At 39.6% G+C, this 21,092-nt stretch overlaps 1 protein-coding gene across 3 annotated transcripts in view; it reads right to left on the bottom strand.

The window, feature by feature from the left end:
* Positions 1 to 21,064, bottom strand: part of LOC124163974 — a 98,362-nt gene extending 77,298 nt beyond the window's left edge. For all 3 annotated transcript variants that reach the window (XM_046541120.1, XM_046541124.1, XM_046541136.1), the window contains exon 1: positions 20,931 to 21,064. The gene's annotated coding sequence lies outside the window, so the exon portion shown is untranslated. The remainder of the gene's footprint in view (positions 1 to 20,930) is intronic.
* Between the last annotated feature and the right edge of the window lie 28 nt (positions 21,065 to 21,092).

Below are 21,092 nucleotides of genomic sequence, written 5' to 3'. Positions count from 1 at the left end.
AGGTTGGCTGTTAAGCACTTTTTGTTAGTTATTGAGATGCTCTGTGTTAGGGGCCTTAGCGCACCTAGCGCGGTAGTCCAACACCTGCCGCGTGAACAGCAGTGAAACATACATTTATTTCTCATGGCAATTCATATGCGTATAAATGTGCAATAAAAGCACTATAGAGAAGTTTAGAATAAAGTTTTAAATACTCCGGGGCGAAATCCTCCCAGAGCATCTGGTTAAGTGCATTGTCTTCCCCCCGCTGAATTCACAGGGACCAGCAAACTTGAGTTTCAACATACGGACAAAAAAACTGCTATTCAACCGAGCAATTGTACAGGTAATGCAGTCCGACTCAGATTAATAAAACCCAGATTCAAAACGATGAACTACGGCCCTCTCCTCTTCAGGTTAATCTTAATCGCCCAGCAGTTTACAGCGATCACAAGAAGAAGGGGACGATGCAGATACATGTATGATGGGTATATTTCTGTGTTAGAATTTGACTGCAGACCGGTCACCGCAGGTGCTCCCCGCAACCACAGAACTAGATCCGCAACGTTTGAGAGGAGGAGGAAGTTCCGCTATCCTCTAGCCCAGTGGTCTCTTTTGAAAAGAATATTATGCCGTCATTGGCCACAAAAGATGACCGCGGTAGGTGCTACCCTGGTGGTTTTGCGGTGCATCCCATTTCCTTAATATGCAAAGGACGTGATATCATTGGCTAAATGTAAATATGCAATAATATATTCAGAGATACCTAATTTTTCGAGATAGAGATGGTAATTTGTGAAAGATAAGGGACATTAGGCAGAATATTCAAACTAAAGTTAATTAGATCATCAGATAAACTAGAGAGAAACAGGCGACAGAGATGTGCTAATGCTGAGGAAATAGCATCCCCCAACAAATGTCTCCGAATGAATAGTGTTTTCATGTACAAATCGAAGAACAATGCATTGAAGCGGAATTCGTTGAATGCCACCAAATTAATCAAAAGTTTCTTTCCAAGTTGTAATAAGCAAGGCAAAGGTTTTCTTCTTCAAGTACTCCAAACAAGTTCATAAAACCAGCACAACAATCTCATGTCTAAATTAGCTGACTCACAGCTTTTTAAAAACCTAGGTTCTACAAGATTCGTAAAATGACTATTGAGACGTCCACACATAATTATTCTTTTCATTGGTTGACTAAAGTTAAACGCTCTTAGTTCTCGCTAGATTTAAAAATTATAAGCAGCTTTAAAAATAAGTTTTGACGTTCATCTTCACAAAGTGTGTCTCTATAGAGCTGCCATCAGTTGGATGGTTATGGAGCCACAATATTTCGGAAATCAAAGGTTGAAAGAAAAGAAAAGGCTCCATAAAAGAAAAAGAATAAACTAAAATTTCATTGCTAGTGTCGCTAAGCTACCAAAAATCCATCTTTTTCAATCCTTCTAAAAAAGTAAAAGTGTACGTAAATATATTTCCCAACATAGGTTATCATTTCAGCCTTTAATGCACACAAAAACTGGAAAATATACTGCAATATAAACTAAAAAGACGATAAAATAGAAATGTATCAGTCGATTTTATAGACGAGCGACAGAGGGCACTTGAGAAATCTAATCGCTACATTTTTTCCGAGGAAGCAGAGCAAAAAAATATTCCAAACACTCTGCGGTATTTCCCAGGGAACTACTGTCCAATCTCATTATTAAGTCATCCATTTATCGGGATGGATAAAACGAGACGAAATTAATAGGGCCAAAGTACGCTTAAAATAAATATTTGACACGAAGCAATTCAAATAGAGCACTCACTACACGAAAACCAGCAACCACACGGCACGGACTCCCAATTGCGTCCTCCCAAGCTCAAAATTCAATTTTATAAATAAATAAACTTTTGCATCAGTAAAAACCCGAGCATACCGAATGAAAACTCATAATTCACAATCGGCCCTCAATGACAAGAAGAGAATAAATGCAACCAAAATGGCCTATCCAGCTGTTATATTTGTGTCACAAATGAAAATGACACCGGGCTGCCTATTGTCAACGGCACTGCCAACGCTCACTTGACTCCCACGACCGAGGCTTCGAAGCAGTTGACCTGGCAACTTCAAATTGCTAACGAGTCTTTAAGACTCGATTCAAAGAAAGGTCGAAAACCGCAAGCGACTGCGGTAAACATCTGGACTTGCACAAGCATTTATTCCAAGCACAAACATCCCAGTGTTTAAGTGATACATCAGGATAGAATTCTTTTGCCACAATACAATGCTAAAAACAAGCGTTACCAGCAAAAATCTTTGTATCTTATTGTTAGATATTTCTGGAGGATTCTTGTTTTTCGACCTAAAATGAAGAAAAATACTTCGATTCATGAACTACTTATAACCTTTCGAGGCTATGATCACAATACATATTTATTATTATGTTTACTACGTGAAGTGCATTCTTCCTCAGGTTGGAAAAGTATGTACCTCACGGTCAGATAACAATGACTTTCAACCATTACTGCACACTAAATTGAGAAGATACGTGAACTACAATGAAATTTGAGAGTTGAAAAGCATAGTAAACATGCCAGACATAACACGTAGATCGAAACCTGTCGGTCAACTTCCCAACAAAGATTTCCCCAAAGCTAATCCCACGAGCGGAGTCAACCTGAGCGTCTAGGAGGGCTTCGCTTGAGATTGACGGTTGTAGAAACTACGCGAAACCACATTAACAATCTAATTTTCAGACAGACGAGGGATCGACCTCCTCCACACAATCTCTTGCTGCAGACCACGAGACTGACGTAACGAAGCATCTTTGGCCTCTTGGCTACGTTCAGGAATCCACTCGGCGGGCAATGATTGACTGAAATTCGAGTGAATCATTCGCCCTGCACTTTCTCCTCCTTGCCCACCGCCGGCCCACAAGGCTCCCATAATAAACCACGATCATTTTTCTCATCCTTCATCCTTGGGCGTTTCACGCCACGGTTCAAATACACCACGGATGCGTGCATGGAGACTGTAACACACACAAGGAGATTCAGCAACATAAAAGCGCCCTTTCGAGGCCCAAATGACCAGGGGAAACCGATGGTAAATTCATTTAAATTTCAAACTAATCGCAGACAATACTTTAAACTAAATCATCCGATGAAGCTCACACCAATGTGACAAATGTTCCCCTTAGGGAAAAGGGAAATATGTATCTAGCCGTCAATTTACAACATATAAAAGTATAAACACCAATTTAAACGCGCTTCTGTGAAACTTTAATGGTAAAGCCGATTTATAGAATATAATAGGATCCAGAATAAATAAAGGCATATCTAATCCTCATTATCAGCATCGGACAATTAATCTTCGATGGTAAATAATTTTTCCCGATGCGTTCTTTGTACGGCTCTATGGGGATTCTTATGAGCCAAAAACTTGTGACTTCTAAAAAATAGCCAGAAGATACGGGCCAATAATTTTGGGTTAGCTTATCTAAAAGAACGTCGATCACAAACATCACAGCAAATAAAGGGAAATTGAGGACTACGTCCTCCAAGCAATATAAAACAAAACGAGAGTCTCCGATGGCCGTAATATTTGGCACCACTCGTCAAACTAAACTCCTTTTGTTTTGTATAACAGCAAATGTAAGCAGAGCACGAATTCTAGTCAAACTTTATTAAATACGCTCTGCGAATGACTATCAGTATTCATCCACATCGTTAAATCATTATCATAACCGAGAATTGCTGACTGGTAGCAAAAATAGCTAGACACATACAAGAACCGTTGAGGTAAAACTTTATAGGGAAACATTGAGTCATAGAGTATCATCATTTACTAGGTCAGAACGGAACGGAAGACTACCAATATGTAAAATGTGCCAGGTTTTATTCGAACAGACGTAATACGATGGACTAAAATATAACAAACATTGATCATCATTAATAAGAAAAAAATCCAACGGTTATTATATTATAATTAAGATTATGTTGGACGCACTAAAAACGTTGAAGCATAATAAATTTAGAGCAAAAAAATCGCCCCCTTTCAAACACTCGCAGAGTGATGACGATATACACGTAGATGAAGACTTCACTAAGAGAAAGAAAATGAAAGAAGATGATAATAATAATTATAAAAATTATTTGGACCTAACCAAAGCTCCGAAGAGTGTAGGCCTATCACAAAACAAAAGGAAGTGAAAAGATACGGATGACTCCTCCGAAAAACTGATATCTCAACCGCATCCTTCTCTTGCTAACCCCTCCCAGTCGGAGCGTGAACTATGAGCAAGGCGAGTCACGGGGGAAACGTGAATCATTGCCGAAGACATGTTAGCATGAAATCATTTCTACAGCGAAACTGGACCATAACATTTATCTGTAATACAGTCACAAACTCCCTCTCAAAGACACACTCTCTATGAGTGCCATCGTTATGAATCACACATTGGCTGAGATTTTGAGAATCAATGGTGGTGCATTTTCCATATCGATAGTGAAAATGGAAGGCAGACACGAAGCCAGAAATTTGCTTCGGGAGCCCTTGTGCGGGTGGCCCACAATAGCAATTTGTTATAGATTCGCACGTATGGGAAATCAACCACTCCTTTCAATTAGGTACTGATTTCGTTACCATTTCGCTCATATTTAAAACCAACTTTGTTTTTCACCGAAGGCGCGTTCTGAACACATTCTAACATCCCAGAGAACTGAAATGTTCTTTCTTCCCCACAAAGACAATGGGGATGTTATACCTCCTATGATTTTAATTCCTCAGTTTCATGCCCTCAATCTTTCGATATAAATACCTCTTAATGCTGTCCTCGTGGAAACAAGAGTGAATTATGTTTTTTTAAAACGTTATTCGGTGGCAGACACTATGAAGTGCAGAACTACATCGAAAATGGAGTGTCAGAATACGGATGCCCCTGGCTAGTAGTCTCCTCTGCGGATGCTATGCGGGCAGTCGCCATTAGGGAAAAATTTCGGGGGAATGAATTCCCTAAAGGCCTCGCCCTTAGACACGTACTCGTGGGAAGGATAGAGTAATGAATATACAAACAGCTTAATCATTCGTACAATACCAATTTAATAGAAATTGCGCTAATTCTTGGCAAAAGAAGTAACGGCATTCTTTTTTTCGAGCCAAAAAAACTGAACATAAGAACGGTAGTAGATAGAATTCAATTATTAATGCACGGCAACTTCGTAAAACAAATAAATTACAAATGCAGTTAGTTATTGATGGGGTGTTATTCATAAAGCAAATAATTTTAAAAGGCTTGATTTGGAAACAGTGATTTCAGTTTCCACTACGTTAGCCCATTAATAGGCCGTTTAATCGTCAGCCCAAGCTCTATCGAGAGTCATTACGAGCCAAATCATGAGTAATTCAAGCCGATAATATGCTCAAATAACTTAGCGAAACCTTCTGATTTCGAATTTTTAAAAGACCCAATTCCCCAACGGCAATTTTATAGCCAGTAAAAAAATAAGAGGAATTTTTGCGAGCGTCACGCACTTCTAGGTTAACAAGCTGACGCCACTTATTCACTCTCCGCGTGAAGAATTGGCCCTTCAAAACGGCTCGATGAATTGAGGGATGGTCATTCCCATCGCTTCAAGATAAGGTTTCCTGGTATGAGAAAACAGAGGGCCTGGAGCAAGCAGGATGACGAGAAATCAATCTCAGCGTTCCACTTGCGCTTCGATTTGAGAATGCGACCCATGCAGCGGACAAGGCTGCGACGAAATTCCGTTCACCAACAACCGTCCCAACCTTCACGTCCATCACAAGAGAGATAGAAGATACCGAGCGCCAGGATGATTGAGTGATACGGCTAATTACGGTGATGGATGTCCTGTCAATCTATAATTAAAACAGAATCCTTTCCTCCTACCGTTACAGGCTGATTCATTAAAGTTTTTGGAGCTGAGAGGATTATTGTAACTGGTTGCACACCCTACCATATTGCTACATTATAAGAGAAAGTAATAGAGCTACTTATTTTTATTTCATTATAACCAAAAGCTAGTTAGTAATAAATAATGACTCACAATTTCCCATAGATTCGTCCCTAATCGCCGCCTTTGCGTGTCGTTTTTTAAAGCATTTACGAAGTTCATAGACAAGTTATTGACACACGGTATCATTTCTAGTGATAAATATCATTTAACAATTTCGACTGAGAATAAAAAATAGGGATAAGTAAAATGCCGAGATATGCTGTAGTAAATAAGGCACTCCATGAAAGAGAGACATTTTAACAAAATGAATTTTCCCAGAAATCAAAACAAACACAGTACGTATCGCAAGTAAAAAAAAAGGAACATCCGATATAAATCCATATTCAACACGGCACAAGCGGCTTCACTCCGGTCATTCGTCATTCACTAACTGCAAAGCAGTCGCAATCTTATTACAATATACAACCATTTCAAAACCAGAGTGAGCAGCAAAGTTGTTTCCACCAAGAAGTCCTTGTGCCGACCATCAAAGCGACCTGTTTCCGAAACAAAGAGACCATAAACTCCTCTGGTGTCGAAGGTCTACATTTACCTATTCTAAAATTTATGAACCTGGCTTAAACTAATGAATATTAAATCGCACGAAGACAAAATTATTGAACGAGCTAAATAATAGCGTAACCAAGCGCTCCGGCTAAGTTTTTTCGGCGACCTCCGCAAGTTGATAACCTTGAGAGTCGAGGAACACGGCCCCGTCGCGTCGCCTTAACCCTGTGGGCCTCGGGCTATAGATCACACAGAGGAGTCCTGAGGTGTGAAAATCAGGATTGATAGGTAAAGAATGTAGGTTTAAGAGGGAATTATCAAGAAAGCGGTGAACCCTATTTATAAGAATCACTAACCTCTGCGGGACCCACAAGGATTTACAACATTTTTCAACTGTTTTCCAAAAATGAGAATTCACAAAAGCTCGAAGAAGCATCCTTCAACTACCATCCCGGTCGCTTGTACTCCAATCCAAACAGCAATTGACAGAGTGGGCGAAGCTGAAGCAGCCACAGTAATGCCTCCAAGTATCTCATCGAATGAATCATCACAAGAAGAGACAGGGGCCCAATTCAGCCCAGACAATGGCCCGAAGCTCGAGTCACGCGCAAGCACTGAGTGGAATGAGAATATAGATGGGAACACCATGAGTTTAATATGTCCAGATCCCTCCCCTATAAGATGACGATTTCTCGGAGCTCCTTTCCCAGATAGTTATTTTTCCTGGACTGAGACACTTCCGAGGCTCCTCGACTACGCACTCGCACATCACGACGTGCACAAATGACCCGACGAGGATTCTCATTCCTTTGAAACATGCACTTCACCAGCGAAACTTACTGCAAACTACCCAGAGTAATGCAACGCCAACTTACAATATCACCTCCTTCGGGCAAACTAACGACATGACATTCTCCCTAATTAGTGTGAATGTTTTTTTCACTGAAATACCTGGTTATCGACTAGGAACGTTTGTTTGTGAACTGCAACCTCGGTAATAACAAAAATAAGAATGAGTCACGCAGAAGCATAATTTATTAATAAACAAGGTCGAGTTCGAACGAAATGGAAGCAAACTTGAACTCACATGATATTCCCTCTCTTTTACAAATATATTTTTCTTTTAAATGCCCGTTTCTCTTTAATATAGGGTAGTCATTAGATCTCAATGTACTTAATGTCTCATAAGACAAGAGATCCTGGGACGATAAACGAATTGAAAAGATGCCTTCGGTGACTAGCAATGAGTAGGAAAGTTCTAGGAGTATCATGGACAAGCATCATGAGAGTAAATTATATCTCCAATCGTGGCAGTGATAAACAATTTCGAGGTTATCGAGGACAACACAATGCTTTAGTTAAATGGCTAGTAGTTCAAACATATAAATGGGACTGTCAAGAACATTTCACAACGAGCACAACAAATTACTTTCTTGCTAGATCCTGGCATTAATTAAACATAAAATCTTCCTGCAATACGGTCAACGCAACAGAAAAGCGTTCGTGACTCCCGCGACACCGTGTGGCAATCCTACCAGACCCTCAGGGGATGGAGGAGACGGAGGGAGGGAGGCGAGCAAGACAATCCAGCATAAGTAAAGAGTGTTGCTGGGATCCGAGCGACGATTGCATCACCTGCCTTGCCGAATTAAAGGCACTTTTGTCGTCTACTGTGTGCACAACTGCGGAGCCCACCTATGCTAATGAAAGAAAACACTTTAACGTACAAACCCCCCCGTAACATCCATATTCATTTTTTAAAACATCGATCATGTAGGTAGGATAGCCTTAGTCATTTCAGTTCAATTAGCTTATACTTTGAACAGATACTTCAAAACAACATAAGAAGAAGTGAACAAAAGAACATAAGAGGAAGTTAAGACCGAAACCAAATCGTATTCTGCACTAAACAAAGCTTAATTCACATATAAATCATGAAAACACACTCAGGGTAATCGCGATAGGCAATTAAATATCCCTAAAGTTACGAGAAAATAGATATTTTCTACACTAAAGAGCATACTCCCATTAACAAAAATAAATGAGGACGGACATCGAACATTTAAGAAACCATTATAAATACTGAGTGACACAAATAGAATTATTGTAGTAAAGTAATTTAAAAAAAACAACTCCATGCATTAGCTGATTACGAATTGCAAAAAATTGCAACACATCCGAACCATTATCGGTGAACGATGACGTCGATTGGCGTGGCGCCGCTTGTGAGACGAAAAGACCGCCGGTGATGGAAGTCGTTTACGATGACAATTGACGTACTCCGCACATCCAGCTGAAAGGTTTCTGTTGATTTCAGGCGTGCATCTCAGCAAACAAGAAGACACGTCATCGTCGTCAAGAAGGACCGATCACTACCCATAGTAAAAGCGTGCATAAGCACCAATACCATCCCAAATGTAAGTAAAAGAGTCAATTGGGTTAAGAGAAAAGAGCTTACGTAAAAATTTCGTGAAAAATCCGCAAAGCGCATCAGCTCTCCTATGTTTCTGATAAAAGCCTCTTAAAACCTCAAAAGAGAAGCCGAGAGAATAAATGTAGAATAAAATTGGACCAAATAATCACCTTAGATAGTGAAAATACACTCATTGTCAGCAGTTCCCGAACTTCTAAATTGGTCCCTATTTTGTTCAAATTGAATCTCCATGGGACATCATTTTACAGTATGAACTGCTGTGCTAATTAAGTGAGGAGATTTGAGGATTGTCTCAATAAATAAGCAATCCCTTTATGATAGCATAAAGGTTTCCCATGATATGATGCCGATGATCGCTGAAGAAACTTATAGGTTTGCATTCACTATCTAATACGATTCCTAAACTCCACGCAATCAGCTGAAGAACTATCGGAGATAAAAGATAAGAGATATCAACCAAAACGCTTACATCTGTGATATCATTGATGAGCCATTACCTTTTCTTTACTGGTTTGTGTGTAATTGAGAAGATGAGAAAACGTTACATTTATGTCAACGCGCACATTAAAATGAAGTTCTTAGACTCTGATCAATAATTTATGATGCACAAAATATTCCATCTATATTATTTAAATATGACGAAGATTTTTATGTCATACGGATGGAAAAACCCGGCAGTTAAAACCTCGATTTTACCAATGCAGCATTTTACCGAAGCTTGGGCACATAACGTAAAATGAGCAAGTAATTCAGGTTTTCAAATTCCGAACTCCTTGAACATTGCCTTCACAAAGAAAAAAAACTCCATGCACTTCGAAAGAGAAAGGAAAAATTCAACCCAATGGCGAAAGAGAGGGATCAAATTGGGTCCCAATTTTCGACAGCAATGCCACCGCAATTATCACATCCTTAAACAGAGGAAAATCGGTGCGGAAGCAGGGAAACCCCCAGCGTTTATAGGATGATCTTGTGGTGACTTGATAATCAAAGGAGGAAAATTCACCAATTTTCCTTGACTCCTACCACAAAAACGGATAAAATTTTATCGATGAAAATTTAAAATATTACGCATATTTAAAATATTTTCATATATTCAACTATATTCTATATTAAAATATTTAAAATAATTTAGTAAAAGACTTCCGATTGAAAACGGAAGGCGACGAAAACAAATTGAGTGAAAAAATGAATAAGGTTTTAAAACTGTTAAATAAACCGAATTTACGAAATTTTATAAAAAATATAGTGCGGCATAAGTAAAAGATAAAATGGAAAACAGCGATAGGATAGAGAGGCTTTCATCTCCAATGGCATCCATCCTTGATGTTTCCGTTAAGTAGGTATGAAACCTACAACTGGCCAGATAAATGGCCAGCAGTGTAAATTTTCACGGAACTCACTTTTTGGGATCAAGTAGTACAGTGGACCACTGATAGCCCATATATACAGCTGAGTACGGCAGATACGGTGGAATGGTCCGCAAATACCATAATTTCTCGCAGCCCTTGATATTAGCAAGTTACCTCAATAATTATTTCCACTTGTTTAAGACAAACTCGTAATGTAAAATCAAAAAGCTTAAAAAACAATATGTATGAAAAAGAACAAGGAAAATACTAAATGCAGCACAGACTGAATACTTTCATTACACAACGGTCCTGCAACGTGTCTGTATTTTTATCATGATACTTATTGTATAATGAACACAATTTCAGTTTTTATTTTTCAAAATTACTTACAGAGCACTGGTAAAAGTAGCTAACATTTATCCAATGCCCTGACAAATTCAGCTAAACATCCGGCCGAATAATGATGATTTTCCAGAAATTAGAGCAAACACTGAATCTCGCTCCTACTGCTAAAATATGTTTCCATAGGGAAATGACGTCCAGTAAAAAAAACAATCGCACGGCACCAGCTCAGAAGAATCAGCCCTGTTCGTGTATTAAACCCCGGAGTGAGGGACCCCGCGGACGACTACAGCACTGACGAAATAAAAGCAAACCAGCAGAGAGAGCATAAAACGATGTGGCAGGCCCAGGGTCAAAACCGGAAAATACGAGTGCATACATTTTTCCGCACTTTCCTCAGGAACAAAAAGATCGCAGGAGAGAAAAAGTAAGGCTAGCGGAACAGCGTAGACAAATGAGACGGTTCTTTATAGCATTGAGCTCGCGAGTTATCGCACGCTCATTCCTCAGCGCAAAGAAATTTACTACCTCCCATATGAAATAGCTTCTAGTTCATCACATTTGGCTCACTAGCTAGATTCAGTATCTTGAAAAGCTATGGAAATATAAAGAAAAATTAATATTACTAAGACGTCCTTAGCCAGGGAACATTAAGGAAATCTTCAATTTAGCGGTTGAAAAGTGAGTTTTCAACGCGTCTGTATGTAAGGTATGCACGTAATACCGCGTAATGTGATGACACTTTTTACAACCAAGGCCATGAAATGATGTATCAAGAACACAAATCAATTATTGATGATGTTTGCCATCAAGGAAAGTGCAGTTGCGCGAAAATAATAAAGAGCAGCCCCACACCCCCTAAGAAATAGCCAACTAAACAAAGCAAAAAAAAATGTTTACGGAAGGGGTTAAGCGCGAACAAAATGTTCAACCTACCGAGGAGAATTACCCAGTTTTTTCCACAACATAATTGAATCCATAACTGGCATCGGGGTAACTACCATATAATTTATCTTGCCAAGATTACGCTGAGGCTCGTGGTATCCAAACATTCTATGAAATCACTTAAGTATAATTTAAAAATAATTAGCGGCTTAAATATAATATAAGAAAGAACGGAAATGCGACAAAAATTTTCTTCCTGGAATACCTAAATCGAGACAAAAAAGGGAAATCCAAGATTTAAAGCCAAAGCGTGGTAAGATTTACGGTGTTCTCAGGAAAGATAAAAAGAAGCAGGCTCGTATGCCCCTACACGTACACATATCTAATACAGATTAAACAATAAATCAATAACAGTGTTAGACGTTTTTATTATCTGTGGCCAACTCTTGACCATTCGGCGTCGAGTTATAGATGTTCTCATTGTACCACGCAAAGGAAGACAAAAAAGATATTAATGCCCACCTCTACTCACGTATATATCCTACTTCATCTAGGTGTTCGAACTGCTGATTAGCACCAAACATAATTTTTGATGACGATCCCAAAGGCCTCCTCACCTCGGGATGGCGTCGCGATGAACTAATGTTAGACTACACGAGACGATTATATGAAGACAGCTGGAGAATGGATCTTGAACATCTATCCGTATAATCCCTAAGACCTCCTCAGCCACATGTCATATAGCTCATGCTATCCGCAAAGATATTCAAAAGCGAGCGGATTTCAGGATTAAACAGGGAGAGGAATCTTACCACTGATTCCTGAGTGGCATTATTTAAGCCTTGATAACCTACACACTATGGAACTAATGTTGTATAAAATCCATGTCACAATCCCGTTAGTATCACTCAATAACCCCTCTAAATGTGGCTTGTTATCTTGCGTAAGCGTATGAACCCAACCTTGTTTAGCATGCTATGCAAAGTCACTAATGTCAACACATACGTGCTTCACTTACACAAGATATACCGTCACGAGGAGTGACATCCAATGAAGTTACGAATTACAGAATGATAAAAACCAATTTCCATGCCCAGGCCTTCAAATGTGCTCATAATTACGCCTTACTTAGGAACATATATTCCCTGACATATTTAATATTTCAAATATTTCAATCAAAGAAACTAAAATAAATTGAACTTCGCGTGAGATTGTTCTACGTCTCAAATTCGTGGCTATGTTGAAACCAATACCGCCTAATATAACCTGCGTGACGAATTGAACCCCGTAAAGCGATGGAGTACGTTGAACTAACTTTCTTTGATTATCTAGACTTAATGGCACAAGCTTCTCGTTGACCCTTATTCAAATCGATTGAAAATGGCATAGACCTTTATGACTTGTTGAGAAATAGACAGACTTGAATAGTGGTTTGATTTGCGTAATATTGCCAAAGGCGCGAGTTGATGCTAACCTTGTGAGGCCCTTGAAAGGAACGAGGCAACGACTGCATTCGCTCACTGGCCCGAGATTGAGGAACATTCAATAAGTCACATCAATAACATCTACTGCATTGGCTCAAAATAAAAGAGTATCGAAATTGCAGATAGCATCTTCATTTTTACACGTGTTCATGTTAGAAATAATATTTAAAAATTATTCCCCGTAATGACAATAGTTTGAGGTGGGAAAACGGTGCAAAATATTCGAATTAAAAAAAATAGATATATCCCAGGCTGACATGTGGCTAGGTTACCCAGAATTTATTTTTTCGAAGGCGGATGGTCAACGTGATTTTTATTGATGTAGAATACTTCGCCATCACTTTATCATGTCGACCCAATCTCTATTTTGTAATCAAACGCCAATATAAAACTAAAACGCCACGAAAAATTTCTAAACTTTCCAACTGTGAGTCAGCAACAATGTTCCACCCACCTTCAATGGAGCACCACCACAGCCGCGAGTCACCAGCGACCAGCCGAACCAGGATGGAAAGAGTGGGCTGCTAAATCTTTTTTCTCGCCCCGCCCCCCTCCTAAAGACAACGTCCCCCACCATGCGAAAAATCGATATTCCTCTCACCTGAAATCACTGTGAGTGGCAAATTTGACATTTTTATCACCTGCACACCGCTAACCAATATTTAAAAAAAGACGAATGTCGACTGACACATGACAGACCTAAATTGAATACCAGAAAACCAAATTTTCATTCATTTCAGAGTAACCTTGGTTCTCCGCACATCCCGCACCCTACTTCTTATCTCTTACCCTATCTCTGTCTGCACCAAAGGAAATACTCGGACGAGACGATCCATTCATATATTTAGAATCAATTTCTATTCACGTCATAAGAATGGAGAGTGATACAACCGTATCCAATCACGTCACCTTCACTTACTCTCAGTTACGATACGGAGCCTCACACAAGTCCAAATAAGAATACACACAAGAACGAGGCAGTTTTCAAGGCAGCAAGAAAGATTCTGCATGAATCAAAGCTTTTCTTGTAACCCGAAGGCAATCTTCAAAGACTTTGACTACAAAGATTGGAAAAAATCACTCAAAAGGTAACCACATAAATTCGCCCCGTCCTTTTGCATTGCAGTGTGCTTACATAAAGCGATGTCTACACAGAGAAGAATGCGAAGTAAGAGTGCAAGGGAGAGAGAGTCATGCAGTTGACTTCCAGGGTCGTGAAAAATTATAATTAATTAAGTTGTACGTTCAAGTAAACCATGTAATCGGGATTTTTTTTCAACAAAATGATTCTCGGCAGTGAAAAACGCCCATAGTGTCCAATATTCCTAGAAATAGAGATTTCGCGAGCAGTGAATCACATGCAGGCTTATCTTCTGCAAAAACTTCCAGTCAATTCAAGACAGACACAAACCTAAGCTAATACAATACAAATGTGTTCCGATTCGAGAAAAAAATCGACATACTTCGGCGGTAGATTTTATCTTAAGCCCATTCGGCGTAAGATATGACTTCCCAAGATTCCCCACACAATGACGCAATATTCCGTAGAAAAATAAACAAACTCAGCGATAGCGTTAAAAATAATACCACGATAGAGGATCCAAAGAATTTAAGTGGAGACAACGATATCAGCACCTGAAATCGCACGCCGACGTAAAGTCGTGAAAGAACCTGGCGCGCAGATCCCGCCATACACCTGGCGAAAATCGCCCAAGATAATTCGCACGAAAGCATTTTCATTACAGAGCATGTGGGGCGGAAAAATTCCTTTGCGCCACCGAATTTCGAGGAAGCCACCTGCTTGCGCACTCACAAGGCACAGACATACGAGCGGCACGGGAGAGAAATCGACTGACATCGCGCTCAAAAGCAAACTTCATGGGAACAATGCCCTCTCTTTACTCTACGCCAATCGCATTTGGTGCGATTACTTTTGATGCCCACACTGCAGCAACATGCATTAGGGAGCATCCATTAATTACGTGAGGCGTTTAGGGGGGGAGGGGATCAAGCCGATCCTCACACAGTCTCACGTGGGTGATGGGGTAGTCCTTGCAAGAATCACGTAATTATTTCTCCGCAAGAAACTGTGTATAACGTGATTCTAAACTGCGACCTTAGTAATCTTATATATTAATCTTAACTACTCTCAAAGAAAAATAACATTTGATATAAATCCAACGCATTGAAGCATACGTTAACGTATTTTCACTGAAAATACGCAGTCACACAAAATACGTCGGCCTCTGTGGTGGCGGTCTTCACATGCAAAACCGGAGGTCGCGGGTTCGAGTCCCGCCTTGGCATGGGTGTTTTAAATTTGTTGTCCAATTATATCAAAATGATCTTAATTGGGTGAAACCTGTGATTGTTACAGGCATCATTATTATTTTTAACAATCTCACGAGAGAATAGGGGCAAGGGGTCTAGCCAAATCCCTTGATATCTCACTAAGGGGAATGATGGGGTTCAAAAATCACCAATATCAACCAACGTAATTAATGGACGCAACCCTACACGAAGCCTTAAAATAAACCAAATGTCGAGTCGAAACAACAAAATTTAGAAGATAACCGATAAAGATACCGTGGTGTGGACAATCATCTGTCAAAACATTGGATGTGTTCATTTGTTAAAACGTATTCTTGTCATTAAGACCTGAAATAGTATTCAAGATATCTTACTGAATACACATAGTGAAAAAATTGCTTCATAAGATCTTGAAAGTGAGAGTTTCAGTTTAATAATTTCTCCGTATTCATATAAATTTGTCACTTTCCCAAGCGAGAAGCTAAAACCATTTTCTGCAACTGTCATCAATGTAAACTGCAATCGAAAAGTGAACAAAACGGAAACCATGAGAAATAAAAATTCGCAACGTATCCCCCTCGATTATGAACCAAAATTAGAATTTAGGAGTTCATTGCTCATGACATTCGTTAATCCATTAACCGGAGGTGTGATAATAATAAACCAGCCCGACTCTGGCAAATTTTTGGAAAAGTAGCTTACGAAGAAATACACTTGTTAGATTTGTGCATAATAGAAAGAAAGTTCACCTTTTACGGAACACCCGAGTCACCACCGAGTACTACCACCTCGCACGTCTCAATTAATGCTCCCAATGCTAAAAAAACGCGAAAGCTGAATGGTAATCAAAACTCACGAGGAAATATACCCCGAGTCATAGAAGGTCGAGGGGATGCCATGATAATCTCCAAACCCTCACGTCAGGAAACCCGACTCGATGATTAGAGGTGATTCACTTGCAACTCAAGAAGGTCGGAACGAGGAGAGCGAAAAAAGAATGCTCCTGAGATTAACTTCATCGATCCCACCACTTCAAATGAGGGTCGAAAACCCCGATACGATGAGGCTTAAAGCACCTAATGCATGCTTGACATGTAAATTAGACGTATTTGCTGACGCGGCGTAGAGTTACCACTCCCTTGACCTGAGAAAAGGACCACTACGAAAATCGATGACACCCAAGGGCACGCGAGTTGAAAGGTTACGTTCAGTTTTCGTTGTTAACGCACAGAGTGGGGATGCCATAGATATTATCAACCCCTAGTAAGCAGTGCCAATCAATGTTATACGAGGATAATAAAGTACTGATAAGGAAGCAGGATTCCCTTATACCCTGGAAGTTGTATGAACACCTAAATACATGTTACAATATCAAAATCCAGGTGTTCTGAATAAAAATGAAAGCATCTTAGGTGCTACGTTGGCAACGATGGGACATCGATTCTCCGAATATGAGATACAATACAAAAATAATTGAACCCTAATGACAAAAATTAATGTTTACCACTTATTTCTTTCATAATAAGGTAAAGCCCTACAGGATTGTTGGGGCTGTCGCGGCAAAGACATTTGGTAAAGACACTCATAAACGTAATCGGGACTTCAGCATAAAAAAACACTGCAGATTTGTGAATTAACTCAACGGCTTTGAAAGCATAAAAAAGAATATATTTAATAAAACACGTCCGGTCTCGAAAACGCTATATTGTTCAAGACCAGAACCAGTGTGTCACAACAACATTCATAAATTTTAATTGGATATTACACCTTGCCCTCACCTGCGGCCACTTCTAAATCCTCACTTTTGAAAAAAGAGAAGTAAAACACAGGGTATGTGGGAGTGGGGTGAGTGATGATCTGGGCTGTGCGCTCCGATCGAATTCGGGATTAACATTCCAAGAAGCCCCACATCCATTGCCTCAACATTCGCCACGGTAGAACGGAAAGGTGGGCGGGGCTTTTAACAGCCGTCCATAACTAAGAGATGACACGGGAACCCGGATTCGAAACGAGTGCTACACATGTCGCATTCTCCATGAGCAAACTAAATCAAGTGAACTCCAGAATTCACGTGATGACCGAGTGTAAGGTAAGTACATTTTTAAAAATCGGTGTCCGTGGTGGGAAGTCCTCGCAAACTGTACCAAAGTCGTGGGTTAGAGTTCCTCCAGGATAAAAATTGACAACCACCTGCGCATGGTTATGTTGCGTGCATCCGTATCAAGTAATTATCTTCGGCCGTGTGCTATAAATAAATTATAATTATAATTACCATAGAGTAAGTATATTTATATACTTACTCTATGTAATTACGAAGTCATGTAAATTTGAAGTCTACCAGAAATGAACACGGGAAATAGAACTATAGAGTATGAAAACAGGACATGATCTGTACCAGTTAAATTCCATTTGAATGCTGGTATAATAATTTTTTGATATTTGACCGGCTGTAAGAATTATCCTTCAGGTGAAAATTTTAGTGAAAATAAGGACCAAAGGTAAAGGCTTAAATCAGAAACATTAGTTGCTATGGTGGTCCATAGTCTATTAGGGTATTATGTAGATGGTCTCGCTTTGGTTTTGCTTTGACAAGAGGATTCAGCTACTCTTTATTTTTCAAAATCCTCACATAAAAAGCCTTGCGTGAATGTAATGACATAAAATTTATTCAATATTTTTAGGCTGTTGCATAAATGTTTAAGTCGTTTCACAGACTACAACCCTTATCCGTTATCACCATCGCAAAAAATTAATATTTTTCTTACAAGAGAATACATCCCAAATCTTCACTCGCGCTATAATGTAAAACTACGAATTAGATGACATTTAAAAGTTTACAACATCCGCCAAGTTAAACGTCGTACGCATCACGAGTGTAGCCAAAGGGTCTGAACAAACGATATAGACAGAACTAACTCTTTCTTAATCTACTGGTCCAGGCAAGACATTGCGCCTGCACGCTGAGGTGTCCACATTGGCCAATATAAATCGCAGCTATTCATCATATTGAGCAAAAAAAACAAAGCACTGTTGGGAACAGATGGATGACTTAAACTGATGATCAAAATAAAACATTAGTAAAAAAACTCAGACTAGCATTCGCAACAAATATTACCCTAAATACTTATTAAGAGAGGATATAAGAGGGGGTGGGTCGCAGGAGTGGAGGGGGTGATAGAAGTCATGACTTCCCCAAAATTTTACCAAAAATTTTTGATTGTTATAACCTTAATGATCTTTCTATCATTGTAAGGAAGTAAAGGTACCTTGAGTATAAGCAAATGCATGGTTACAAGTACCAAATGTGGGAGAAGCTCGAGTTGTATTTATCGGAGAGCGTGGCAAACCCTACAAAAAAATGTTACACGGGAAAACGCCTGTCCCTCCCGGGGGCAGGGGCGGATCCAGGAGTTTTTCTAGGGGGTCAAAAGTGTCTGACAGGTCTTCTCATAATTGAGATTAAAAACAAAATGCAGCAATTACAGCAGAAAATATTCTCTTAATTTTGATATGAAAGTTATTAATATTAATTAAATGATGGAGGCTCCGTGCCCCCCTCTATATCCGCCTATGCCCGTGGGGTATTCCACACTCCCTGGACCAAGGTCATGACACCATTCCCCCTAAATTCGATGCTGAATCCGCCCCTAATGGGTCACCTATTTGAGGGGGGATAAGTCGTCAAGTTTGGGGGTGCGCGGACGAGACAAGAGAGTGAGCTACCATGTCTATTAAATTACAAAGCGTAAACTCAAGACGTCGGAGCACAGGAAAAAATTAAAATTTGCATATGTTAAATACTGTGACCTTTCACGAAATGAAGCCGAACTGCTTCTAAACCATGTCATACTTTCCCTGTAAATTAGTCCGCAACTATATTTTAATGCCAAGCTGAGAATAAACGCTGAGTGACTTCCTTAAACAAAATTGGTTATCAAACACTCATTATGCATCTTAACATTCTCCAAGAACAAGCACATTAAGGAATAACGGCGCAAAATTTCTTGATATCCCTTTCATAAAGACATGGTATTGCTAAAAAGTTAGATCGAGTAATTACACAACTGAAAAACTACCAAAAGCAAGGTAAAAGGAAGTAGTTGAGTCGATCAAGGCATGAAATAATATTAAATAGGGATAGCGAATGAAAATCGATCCGCAAATTGCAAGCATGTCATTAAGACCTTCGGCAATCGAAGATCGCGCCTTTAAGGTACACTCATGTCGCCTGGGATTTCGCTACCTTTTACTGAAGGTCGTGCCCTCGATATCATCGCCACGAGCGAAATAAAGGAAAAGTGAAAAATCACTCTGCTGATTCAGATCAATAGAAGCCACAGTAAGAACTAATGGCCCATTCTGTAGCAAGAGCTTAGCTTTGGTAACTAATAGTTTTGAAGAAAGCGAGCCCCATTCTGCTGCCACCGACAATAACAACTTTTACCGCAGCAGCAACGGAAAAACAAAGTTCGAAACCACCAAATACGCGTTGGTAAACTAGATGAAACAGCTGGCAATAGACAAGTTGATCCAAGTGGCAAGGCGGGAAAATTATCTATTGGAAAAGGTGTTCATGAAAAAACGCCGCAAGACCACTTTCCCAAGGGTATACGGCTTTTCAGATAGGTTTCATCGGTAACACCATAGGCCGCACTCGCGCTAATCTTTCACAAGGTATTTAGCTAAAAATTGAAAGCGAAGGCTGAAATGGATATTGGAGAAACGGTCATGGAGGTGAGTTCCGTGGTTTCCATTCCCAGTATCAGGGTACAAATCTCAACGCGATTGCTCTAGCCCGAGGAACTCCGACCGCCCACAACCATGGTATTTTCATTACTTAATATGAAAAACACCTCGCGCCCCATGCGATACACAACTATACACGTGCTGAAGAGTGGATGAGAGTGGATGAAGAGATCAGTAACACCATGGTTTTTGAAGTCTTACATTACTGATCTCTTCATCGCGAGAATCCAAAACTCGTCACAGTCAAATTTTTCACGCGATGCAACCGAACGTTTCGCCGAGTATTGGGTTGACAATGGGGATCCTTTCCATTTCACTCAAATGTCATATAGTGAATATGCATAGGATATCATATGCTCATACATGATTCAGGTTGATATGTCGCAAATTTACCTTTACTTACGTCCAAAACGACTCATTTAGTATTAACTTTTATAACTTAACACTTCAACGATGTGACTTAACAGAAATTCCAACAAATTCACATAGCTGTCAGCAAGGCATATAAGATTACCAAATCAAAAAGAATCATGCAGATGAACATGCAATAAAACAGAAGCAAACCCCCATTCCCATCCACAACCTCGTTTTCAATTGGATTTAACTTCTAAATTCGTCAAAGAATATGATATTCGAAATACTCGCGATAAAAATCATACAATGGGCATTTTAACTACAACACTCAAGCAACGAAAGTACACCCGTGAAAGTAAGATAACATCAATTTACTACCACTTAGATAACTACTTACATACCATTCAAAGAAAATCACTAACACCCATGATAGAACACTCGAATTGAGATGAGATTCATAAGAGGACAAGTCTACCCATATTAATTAATCGGTGATTTGCAGGATAAATTTACATTATCACACAATAAACATGCTTACCAATTATAATACGTCCAACTTCCCGAATGGAATCCATTCACTGACACCAATCACACTAAAAAAACACCACACCACTAGCTCAACTCACACCGGCAAATGTCAACCAGCCCGCTTCCTACGACGACGAATGAACAACTCAGAACCACTGTTTTCATTCGTCGT

The sequence above is a fragment of the Ischnura elegans genome, chromosome 1 (assembly GCF_921293095.1).
Source record: "Ischnura elegans chromosome 1, ioIscEleg1.1, whole genome shotgun sequence".
Taxonomy (NCBI): Eukaryota; Metazoa; Arthropoda; class Insecta; order Odonata; family Coenagrionidae; genus Ischnura; species Ischnura elegans.
The sequence above is the reverse complement of the archived record's forward strand: the minus strand, read 5'-3'. Positions and strand labels throughout refer to the sequence as shown.